Source organism: Ischnura elegans, chromosome 1, assembly GCF_921293095.1.
Source record: "Ischnura elegans chromosome 1, ioIscEleg1.1, whole genome shotgun sequence".
Taxonomy (NCBI): Eukaryota; Metazoa; Arthropoda; class Insecta; order Odonata; family Coenagrionidae; genus Ischnura; species Ischnura elegans.
This window is the reverse complement of record NC_060246.1, coordinates 74,416,816-74,429,044: the sequence shown is the minus strand read 5'-3', so window position 1 is coordinate 74,429,044 and position 12,229 is coordinate 74,416,816.

The following is a 12,229-nucleotide window of genomic DNA, read 5'->3' as shown; positions in this document are numbered from 1 at the left end:
CATTACTCTCCCACTATTAATATCTATTACACACTGGGAGAAAATGCTAATTGCAATGTCTGGGGGAAGTATGTTAAGCTAACCGGAGGAAGAGAATAGAATTCATTGACATATTGGAAATGGGTCTTGCCTGAAATGGGAGAGGATAGTTCAATTAGGGGATCAGTACAGGGAATGCTCATTTTACTTACATGTACCATTACCATCAAAAAACCTTTAATACACATTCTAAACAGTCAATGAACTACCATGAATGAACTTTAAAAATATCTGCGAAGTTGAAAAAATAGGATTCGGCCCTCAATTTTTTTCTCTCTAAAGTTCAAAAATTCACTTCTAAAGATCCTGTCGGCACTCAATGAGATAAAAATGTGGTATAAATGTACGATACCTGCAGTCATCAATATGTGGGACGCAAAGGTGTACCGTGAAGCTGAACATAGTCATGTTTGAGCTACACTGGATGTTATTTTTGACAATTTTCCGCCTCTTCTACTCTAAAATTTGTCTTTTTATTTAAATAACATTTCATTCATTTTTTATTAATCATACCCATCAAATTTGAATACTAAAAAAATCTCATGGGCCAGAAAAGCTCACGTTTACAACGAATTGAAATACCGTGACACAAGTCGAAAATCAAAATGTAACTTTCAAAGGAAGGAGAAAATTCGACTGATTTTTCTCTTAATTCACTCATATTACCACTCCTCTCTCGGGCAAAGATTTACCGTATTTTCTCTTTTAAATAATTTAAATTTTTTATTTCCCTCCATCAGAGCCGAGATGTCAATTGACCCCCAGAATGCAGGCGTTCCCGGTTTCACTCTCACGCACAAACGGAATTGCTCCACGATGCCATCCGATTATCGGAACGAATCAATATTTTCCTTTGATTCGTAAAGCTCTATGTAAATCAAACCTTTCCCACTCACCCTCCGACCAGAACCGATTACGTTTCCCCCTATGAACGAAAGAGGGTGAAAGAGAGGAGGAAAATTCGGGGGTGGGATAGGGGGTCCGGATGAGTAAGGGAGGGAGAGAGGGGCATAAATCGGGCGCAGCTGAATTTTGAAATTGGAGAGGGATTATGGAGCTTGTGCATAAAATACTCTCCAGCCGGGGATCACGTTGATGGGGGAAGGTCGCACGTACCTTGCTGCGAGAGATCGGCGGATTCGCGGGGAGCCGAATCACGTGGTCCACGGACTACGAGAGAACGGTAAAAAAAAAAAACGTTTCACGGAGTAATTATTTATCACGGATGCTCTTCTTAGACGAAGCCGGCTCTGCAGTGGGAGTATCGTATGGTGATTGATCGAGGGTTTTCCGGTTTTTAATTCCTTATTGGCTCAGGAAAAGCGTAAATATAAATTCTAAAGTGATGGTTGTAGCAGGTTCAACTAGGTTGGATACGAAGTCTTCCATACACATTTATAGAAAGTAGTTTTTTCATAAGACAGAAATTTCTAGTAATAAAGCCATTTTTTGGAATTTGGAGGAGCATGGTCACGAAGGGTTACCCGAAATTTGAAGCGCAAGTGACGAAGTGATTACTCCGGAATTGGCAGCCCCAAAAATGCGCCATAATAAATCAGTCTATCGGCGTCGATTAGCGGCTTTCAGAGGGATATTTTAACCCCTTGACTTCAGAAAGAAGAAAGAATGATATAAAGAACACCACTTCTCATGAAAAAGTCACTTAGATATGATATGCGTAATTACTCTCACAAAAATTTGTCCTTTCTGTCAATTTAATTGCTCACTCGAGGAATAAATGAATGAGCGAGATAAAAAGGAGACGCAGGGCCTGGAAGGGCAATGAAGTGAGTGAGTGACGAGAGCAATTTTGAGAATCGTGATGGGAAAAGTGATTACGTGATTCGATAGAGAGGGGGAAGAGAATAGGTTTTAATGGATGAATGTGAGTTCCTAGATGTACTGAAAGCATTATCATAGAATTGGTCTCAGACACGCGTTAATGAGGCATTTTTTTAGTAAAAAACAAAGATATATTTCATCGTCAGAAATATTTTTATTCAGGAAAATTTCAGGCAAATTTCCAATTACGGAGAAATTTTGAAAATTCTAAGAGTGGAGGTGATATTTATCTCAATTCAACGCAGAAATTCATCATCAACGCACAATTTTATCATTCAAAGAAACGCAGAGTACAAGCGAGAGGAAGGCTCAGAGCAGGAGACGAATTTGAGAGTGAAGGAGCAACTGTAAATTTGATGTGCGTGATACAATATTCAAACGATATTTCTAATGAATTTAAACCCAGATGACTTGTGTAACTTTGTTACTTCCGCTCCGAGATAAAATTTACTACCTATCAAAATATAGTGTAAGCGTTCTCATATCCGTTTCCTTATCTCTGAGCAGAGTTAAAAAGCTTGAACTATAGGGCATCAAAGCTCACATTTAACAGGTGTAGAAGATGGAGGCGCATGAAAATATAATATATTTATGAAGACGCCCGAAAAGGGATGCGCAAACGTAAATCAGAAATCATAGAGGACGTGTACAGATTTTTTTAACATGTAGTGGCTCGTTATATTCAAAGAACAGTGGTTGCACCCCGCGGTAATGACTCTAAATGAGATAATAGAGGAACTTCATGCAAGAGTAAAGGTGTGCACTCATTAAAAATAACATAGCTCGGATCTCGGTAATTATTACCATTAACACGTTGAAATCCGGAGTGCAGTGAGCTCGGTCTACTTCAAAGAAGAGGCGATGCGGAAAATTCTTTTCTAATTCCCGAGAGTAGGTGACTCTGGACACGAGCTTGTTTTCTAATTGTGAAGAGGGAGGAAAAAATACATGAACGAACAAATAAATGCACGGTGGCCAGATTTGCAGTTTGCCATGAGCACATTTTATAAATAATGCGCAAAGTCACTTCCGACGTGAAAAATCACGCTAAAAGCGTTGAGATACCCAAATTCAAATTTCCCTTTTCACCGGGCAGAATTTACGAAAAATATGTATGCAGGGTTCAATTTAATCCTCCTAATAACTTTGCATGTCATTTTTTAACGCCTAGGAAAACAGCATGTTTTCCGATGCTACGGATTTCAGTAGATATATGAGGATCCCGATTTGATTCTCAAAAATGTCACTTGGCGCTGTCATTACGACAGATAAACCTTTCCGAGGCTCGCCCACCTACTTTGTTAATAGAAAATAGGAATAGAGAATAGGAATTTGTATTGGGTCAATGTTTCTTTCTATAAATGTTATCCGGTCAAATCTAGTAAGAAATAATATCCAACCAATGAAATTCATTAGTTGTTGTAATTACTCACTTATTGAAATCTTTACATGAATTAACATATAAGCCACAAGATCACTATTAATTTTCAGAGATGCCAATATGGGATACTAATCCATCCTGTTTTTGGTATAATTGAAATTTTTTAAATGTATCATAGCATCATTAAGCATGGTATTTATCGAACACAACATATATGCAGTTACATATAGATTTCTATCCTTTTTTACTGATGAGCGAACCGAGATGGTTTTCTAAAATAATTACGTATTTTTCGGCCATCGAGGTCCAAAAACTAATGCACATCCAAATATAATGCTCAAAGCTCATTTTGCAGCTCATTACTTTTTAATAACGCTAATTATGTTGATTTGTAATTTTTGGATTCTTCGTCATGCATGTGATTTTCAAAATTTAATTGCAACACCTAATTGAGCTAAATAATTGAACTCTAATTTCATTAACTGCTTTAATTACTTAGGGAAAAACAAACTGAATCCATGACGAACAATCAAATAATCACATTTTAATTAGATCAACAAATAGAAGTAAAAACCACTTTAATCAGCGTGAAAATGAATTATACCGCTGTTTAATATCTAAATCCAATTCGATGGTTCATTAGATCTCAGAATATACCAATTTCCCCCGATATCAAAGGGAAATACTAGCCTTAGAATCTCAGCAACTCGACAATTTTTTTAAATAGTCGATTTCGGTAGAGTTTGAAAAATTATGAGACGACGCCTACTTTTCGAGTTATTCGTAACGAAAGATTGACGGACTTTACCCTTATTTTCAAGTTGATGACGTCTTCAGGCACTCCTTGGTGTTCTGTAAGGTATTTTTTGTCCGCTTTATTACTAGTGATTCCTTAACTCATTGAGAGATTATAGCTGAGCGAGTTAATGATCCAAAACTCCAATGAACCTCATGAAATGTGGGTCGTAACTTCCGCGTATTTTTTCTATAATTACAAAAGAGAATGGCTGAGTGAGGAAGATATTTTCATTCTAATTTATTTATCCTCTCCCTTTATCTGCTGAAGCATTTTATTGCATAGTAATTTCAGATCTGAATGAATTATTATTAAAGTATTCTACCGATAAATAAAGGATTTTGGTTTAGGAAGTTTCTTCCAAACTTAGTTATATCATTCCTTCATGTATGTACTTCCTTCCTCAATTCAAAATAAGGCCCACTCTCTTTCATTTTATGTAAAAAATACTATTATCTTCCTTCCTCTCCCTCGTTTACCCAAAATTTTACAGTTTTAAACTGGTTCCAAGATTTCCCACTTCCATTCCAACAGTGTTTTTTACTGGCTCCTTCCCTTCGACATATCTGACAAGGTTGGCCCTACCGGTAGTAATTGAGAATTAATCCACCATTTCAGCTCTAGGGTCCATAGGAATGCGCAAGCCTTTCCACCGTGTGACGATTGTGGCGAAAGGGAAAGGATCTGAGTGTGAATTATGGAAAAAAATATTCTGAAGGAAACTCAGGAGATAAAAATAGCAACGAAATGCGGGTAATAGTTTTCAATTGAATATTAAAAATTGTAAATGCGAGTATTTCGGTCTTCTCTACTCAGTTCTCATGTCTAGTCTTCTCCATGGTAACTAATAGGATCTTTTGATTCCCAGCCAATTTTTCTTGAGATTATTCATACGAAAACCATATAATTAAAACTGATAAAATAGATTTGAGAGCTTCAAGCTAACAATTTTGGGCTAAATCAGCAACAACTTTTTCTCAAAAGTTTCCTGCATAGAAGAGTTTTAACCTCGTACGCAAGGAATTACTTTAGAGTTAAGGCGGGAAAGCTGTGTTTATATTTAACTTGTTTGACTTATTTAAAAGTAACTTATCACAGATGGGGATAAGTATTTATACCGTACTAAAATAGATAAAAGTTACGCGTTTCAAACGGAAGAGGTTGGTTTAGATTCGGCGGGCCTCGGGTGCGGCTGGGTACAGCCCCTGCCTTCTAATTTAAAGGTCGCGGGATTGAATTCTGCTTGGATTACTTTTTCGCCATTCGAGATAAGGTTGTACATAAATGTATTTCCAGCGTGTGAAATGTAAGAGACGACTTCATAGGCCTAATTATGCTTCTAAAATGGAGTAAAATATAATATCATAGATCCAGAATGGATTAGCATGCTCATTTTATAATTAACTATCAAATTTGAAAGTAATCGATCAAAAGTTTTGTCTATAAATTTCCGCATCGATTAGAGGCACTAGCATTATATATTTTTGGGTTTGTTGCGGCGTGGGATTAACTTTTTTGGCGCTAAGTTTCGATCTTCCTTTTGGGAACATTGAGCTAAAGAAGTCTATTCCGCGCAGCAGTATACCTGAAAATGGATTATAATTTGCTTGTAATATTTAAAAAATTTTAAAATTTCAACATTAATAATTATATAGCTTTTATAATTACTTAAAATTAATCAATATTTTATAGTAACGCCTCTCATACCAAGAATCTTCATACCGTAGAAGTAACTGCAGCGAGTAAATTGATTTTATCATCATGAAAAGGCTCCTAATAGCCATGATGGAACTGCATGGTGCTAAAGGTCTACATTTCAAATTTTAATGATATCCCATATACGTTGCAGCTAAACCAATTATTCTGATACACTTACCTTGCTTAAGAGCGATTGAAAATAGTTAAGTACTCATTTCAAATAGGATTTGATGAGATCACTAGAACTGTATCAACCTTCATAACACTATTGGAGACTACTTGCAATTGCACGATGGTACTGAACGTGAGCGCACATATAATTCGCCAATTAGTTTACATTTGCGCGTGTTTTGAGTTTAGATTAGAGGATAACAGTTCCAAAGAGGGTATCAAAATTAAACCTAGAGTGCTGAGTCCAAATTTAACATTGCCATTGAATAGGTGTCCAAATGAACGATGCCGAGCTTACACAGATGGGCGAACTTTGCACTAAAACTTCTCCACTACAAGTGGGTAGTTTCTTGGTGATTTACCGTGTAATTACAGCGCAGTGTAAAATTTCCTACCCTAAATATCAAGGAGAGGAGTTCTGAGTTCTTTTGCTTTAGATTTTTCATTGAAGTAATCAGTTGAATATTTCGAAAAAAATTAATCCGCACATGCTACAATGAAGACTAACCTTTGTAGTCGTTCGGCACTGTTGATTGAGCAAATGATCCCACTTGGAGAACAAGCACCTCTTATTCTCCCTTGTGACTACAGTGTGACAGAGGGAATAATGGAATAGGGAGAAAAATCGGTCAAAGAATGTAATTAACACAACTAGACTCGCAGAGGAAGAAATATCCCGACATAAAAATGAAAGCAACAAAAAATTATGATTGGACAGCATAATTAAGTGATATGCCTCACCTAATAGGTATTAAAATGTTAATGGTCGAAAAAAAATAACTTCCCGCGAAAATGATGGACATGAAATGCTAACAGTTGATCAAGATGCCCAATCTGATATTAAGTCAATATGAGCATGAATATTTGTTTAAAAATTCTATCAGACTAAACTACAGCACAATATAAATTTCAAAATCAGTAAAGGGAAACGATTCAAGATATTTTGGGCTCAAACAATATTTGTCTGAATTTGTACTCAGTGTCCAAAACACATTCAGTGCCAAATTTGAAATACTGATTCGAGTCTACGCAAGGAGATAATAATGCTCTCTCAGAGGAAATTTTGCAATTCAGACGAACTTATGGGTGACTCCCCATTGACTCGCAAGCGATGTTGCAAGTACAAGAGTACCTTCAATAGCCGTATCACTGCTTTCAAAGACAAAAATAATTATTAGGACCTATTTCATGAAGCTCGTGCTATCATCATCGCTTTAAAAATTCCAAATCCGAGAGAAATATTATTCTATATTTCTCAAAAAGGATTTAGAATATTCCTTCAACTGGTAATACATATTTTTACTTGAGAAAAAATTTGCATGCGCATTAAAATTGAATTGGAAGAAAATCGAATCAATTGTAAAGGAAACACGAGCTATAAGAGATTCTGAGCTCTCAGAAAGAAGAAACAAGGCCCCAAAAATGGTACTATAAGCGAAAAAAACATGGAAATAGGTCCTAAATACTCCAAAATTCTCAACAAAATCACATTCATTCCACCCAACCATCCACACGAAAATACCTAAAAAACTTTCTGAATCACAAAGACTCCTCTCACGAAAAAATATTGAAACTATTTCCACCCCTTTCAGTTCCTTCGCTCGACTAAAATGTTTCAGCCTTTTTCTCTAACCCGCAAACATTCGCAAGAGAAAACAACTCATCCGGGCCGTTGTCACCTATCTCATCATGCAGCCCACGCCTCGTCTTCAAAACCTTCTAGCGGTACGAAGTTAAGGAGGGAATGCGGCGAAGACGCGCCGGAAGGATGAGTATGATTTACGCTTGCGTCCCTGAGATTAGGGAGAAAACGGTGACAACACTCATACGAGCAGTCCTCGCTAAAGATATCCTTTTAGCACCCGGCAGCGGATCCGCGAATATCCGCGCAGCTGCTTGCATGTTATGACATCCCGGAATACACCACACAGGTAACAGCACTCGCACGGGTCACGAGGGAGGCGTTTTTCTCAAGTTTAGCTTGTTTATTTGAAAGGAGCCCTCTCTCTTCCTCACTCTCCCTCTCATACATGCGTCCGCGGGTAAAACTTTTTTTTGAGACAGTCCCTCCCTCTGGATCCATTGCCCATTTGAAAGAAGCGGAAATTCCAAGCATAGCCGAGGCGTGAGTACGGAACGCAAAAAAAAAAAAACTTGACGGACAAGTAAGGCCAAGGGTGGTCCGGTGTCCGGGATCAATTTGTTTACAGGAACCATAAAGTTTCCTGGAAATGATTCAAAAACACTATGTAGAAGTAAGTATGGGCTCTTGTGGAGCTGAGCCATTTTACTAAAAAATCACGTGACTCACCTGAAACCACAATGGAAAATTAAGAAAATGCCTAAAAGGCAGCGGAAGAAACTGCATGGATTTGATAGAGCTTACGAGCAAACAAAGAGTAATTTAATGAGACCTTTTACTTAAACACAGCGCCAAAGACCAATCATCAAAAATGTTACTGTTTTCAATTAGAATATGAAAGACGTTTTACTGCTCAAAATATTTACAATATTTCTTTAAAGAAGCGTAAAAATGTAGCTATGAATGACATTGCCCTCCGCTACGAAAAATGGTAAAAGGTGAATCAAGTCATGCATTATGGACATGAGAAAAAAAGAAAATTTTCACAGGGATATTACCATAAAGTAAACATGAGCAATATGACGAATCCACGAGTATAGTGGAATTTTTTCCTAGATAAAGAGCATCAAAGGCTGAAATTCTATGAAAATGCAGGGGAGGCATGTAATATGTATAATCTTCCATTCGAAAAATCAGTTGTAGTGAAATTTCGGGCATTTTTCAATGTGTGTGACTTTATGTGATTTTATTTTCAAAATTCAAATGTGGCGCAATCACCGTCTGCTTTGTAAAAATATAAAGAAACTGGTAATAAAAAAAATAGCATTCACGGATATATACTTGCTACTAAGCTGTTTCTGGTTTTAAAAAATGTCCTAATTAAAATAAAGTCTTTCAAGCCGTAGTGAATTGTTTTATAATAAAATATAACCGTTATAAATAATATGACCATATAATGCCATAAGACTAGAATAATACTGGAAAGTGGGATGCCATCACCGTAAAAGGATAACGTGTTTCTGAGTTGAGGATACGTTAAAATATCAAGTAAATAAAAAAATATACATAGTAATAAACTATAAAGTATCAAAAATCAAATACTGTCACAATTAACGTTAACTAGGGAATATTAATAGGTTTTATTATAATTATAATACGGAAATAACGGATAATTATCAGACGAGATGTGGGAGAATACGTTGCGAGGATTAATAAAGAAAAGATATTTTATAGTCCACTTAGACTTATACCCAGAAAGTGTAAAATAGGCCCTAAAAGATTATGTACGCACACGTGCATGGAGTGAAGATCCAATGAAGAGTCTCCGAGTCACAGAATTTTGGAGCTGAAGACGCAGATAGGAATTGACTCAAATGCACCACCGGCCCTCAACTACAAACAGGGACACAAAAGACAGAGCCGGGAGTAAACACATTTCTCTCGCACCGAAAACCCACCCTCCCCCAAATGCTCCAAACAGTTCACTCGTCAGTCAAACCCCACGGCCCAACCCCACCCCCTCCAACAGACTCTCCTAATTTAAACACCCAGAACCGCCATCCATCCTTGGCGACCGAATCTCATAACCTGAGCGCCTCCATATCTCTTCCGGAGACGACGATCACAGAAACCCCGAGGGAGAGGAGAGGCTGGTTCTTTCGCAAGGATCCTAACCCGCCGCCGCCGTACGGCTGGCATTTCATTTGCCTCATCCCCGAAGATGGAAGAGTTGGGGATGGATCGGGGCAGAGAGGCTAAAGGGACGAGCAGCCACCCTCTTTGTGTCAACACCCGAGAGCATCCTCTATCATTCATACGCACACACTCTCGTTCACGCTGTCGACCGAGCCTTGCTCTTGACGATATCCCGGATCTAAGGCGACAAAGAGGGAAGTTAGAGGAATAGCGAGACATGAGGTTAGCACAAAATATTCCAGCAAATCAATCCGTGGCCTCTTACTTACCTTCTTTGTGTTGGATTAAATCTATTTATGGTTTTCCCATGTCAAGGGTAATTTTTTATTATGAATATAATTCGTGAAAGTTCTTGTATATAAAATTTAATGGTGATTTTTTGATAATTTGATTTAATGAATTCAATAAATTTTATTCAAAATTTTATTAGTTCGCCAGAGTTAAACAGATTCAGGCCTCCATTGGTGGAAGTTTAACATATTTAAACAAATAAAAGATCGTAGAACTTTTCCACAAAAATCTTTGTGGAAAAGTGCTATTATCTTTTACTTGCTTGAATGTGAAATTTTATTACTATCGAAAGAAAAGAGAGATGACACATTTCCACAGGGTTATTATTGAAAGTACGACGCGTTTCGACCGTCAGGTCATTATCAAGAAATTATCCTACTTACGTATTACTTTTAATGATAAGCCTGTGGAAAAGTGCCATCTCTCTGTTCTTTCAATACTTACAGGATGTCATTCCACAATATCTCACCTGCTTCTGCTACTTTCATGAAGAAATTTTATTTCTGTAGGAGTTGAAGGAACAATAACTTGGATTTTTCCGCATGGGGATTTATTACGACCGACCATGGTTTCGTTAAAGTGTAAAATTACTTGATTAATAATAAATCACCAAGTGAAAAGAGCCAAGTTTTTATTCTTTCAGCTCCTACGATATTCAACAAGTTACGCCCGCTACTATTAATTAAATTTTATTTCGTTAACGGCTGGGATTGAGGCCACAACTTGGTACATGGTTAAAATTAAAGTACGGCCAAAGATGATAAAACGATTTATTTTTCTTCCACGGATTTGTTTTTTGGCACAACATGCTTCACAAGTACCCTCTTCAAGTACCCTAGACCTCTTGAGGTTGAAACATGTTGTACCAAAAAAATAAATCCGTGAAATAAAACGAAGTCTTTTTGTCGTTTGTGTAATTCAACTTCTACGAAGGCGAGCCGGAAACCATTGAACGTATTAAAGTACGGCATTTTTTCTATCTTGAATTAACTTCTATTTTGAATTCACATTTCTGCATATCTAAAAATTTTTAGCTAGCAAAAAAGTTGATTGATCGGTTTGCTCATTAGAGTGTTGGCTTCTAGCCCAGAGGGCTAGGGTTCGAATTCAGGCGAAGGCGGAGATTTTCAGAGAGTACCCGATCTTTGTTTCAGTGCTTCGTGGATGACACTTTAACGACAATACTCCGTCCGTTTGATGGGACGTAAAGCTGTGGAACCAATGGCCCTTTTCGTTAAGAGAAGGCTAATAGGTTTCTCTCCACCATAGATTTACTTAGTAGTTCATGACCCGAGACTCCTCTAACCACCTAATACCCAACGCATCAAAAGAAAAATATGAATATTTTGTTTTCTTGAAAGAAATAAATGATTGAAAATTGTCATACCTAATTTTATTCATATAGATTCAGGTTATAATTATTATCATAGAATTCAAATAAATCTTAACCGCCGAAGAAATAAAAAGTTAAGTTTGCTGAGGCAATGATTCATTCACGCTATTCTTAGCTATCCTCGCTTTGCGACAGTTCTCGTTATTATCTTTTAGGAAGCCTGTCCTTCCTCAGTTTTCGGATTGTTATACTTTCTCCGCACTTTAATGAGGTCTGGGACTTCATCCGTTATCTATCGATTTTTCTTAACGTATTTAATTTTCCCTAGAACTTCTCTATCGGCCTCCTGAAACATATAAAAAATATTTTTCCACCTATTCTTCACTGATTTCTTTAATGCATTAGTCAGATAGGTTGACTTCAAACAAAAAGCGAGTTCTATGTCAATAAAATCCCAATCAATAAGATAAATACTCTTTGATGGAGAAAAATTAGTCTATTCGTCCATCAAATTCTAAGGGAAAGTAATTTAATCCCAGTACAACAGTTCTCTATTTTCCTTTCATAAAAAAAACCTACGTCTACTTCCCTATTCGAAATAGATTCGCTCATCAACCCCGTCATCCATCTTGTCCTGGAGACAAAAGTCGGACATATTTCTTGCTCCATAGCATTTATGTCGCTGCCAAATTACTATGATCATCATTATCATTGCCACGATCATCATCAGCATCAAGATCATCCTCCCCCATTCTATCTCATCCGGAATGGCATTCTGAGACGTCCTCTGCGAGTTCGCGGGGCAAGAGCGCTGGCGTTCTCAGTCCGCGCACTTTTGTTTGCCGGAGCGACTAATCTACGACCCCAATCCGAATCGCACCGAATAATTGCTCTCTATGG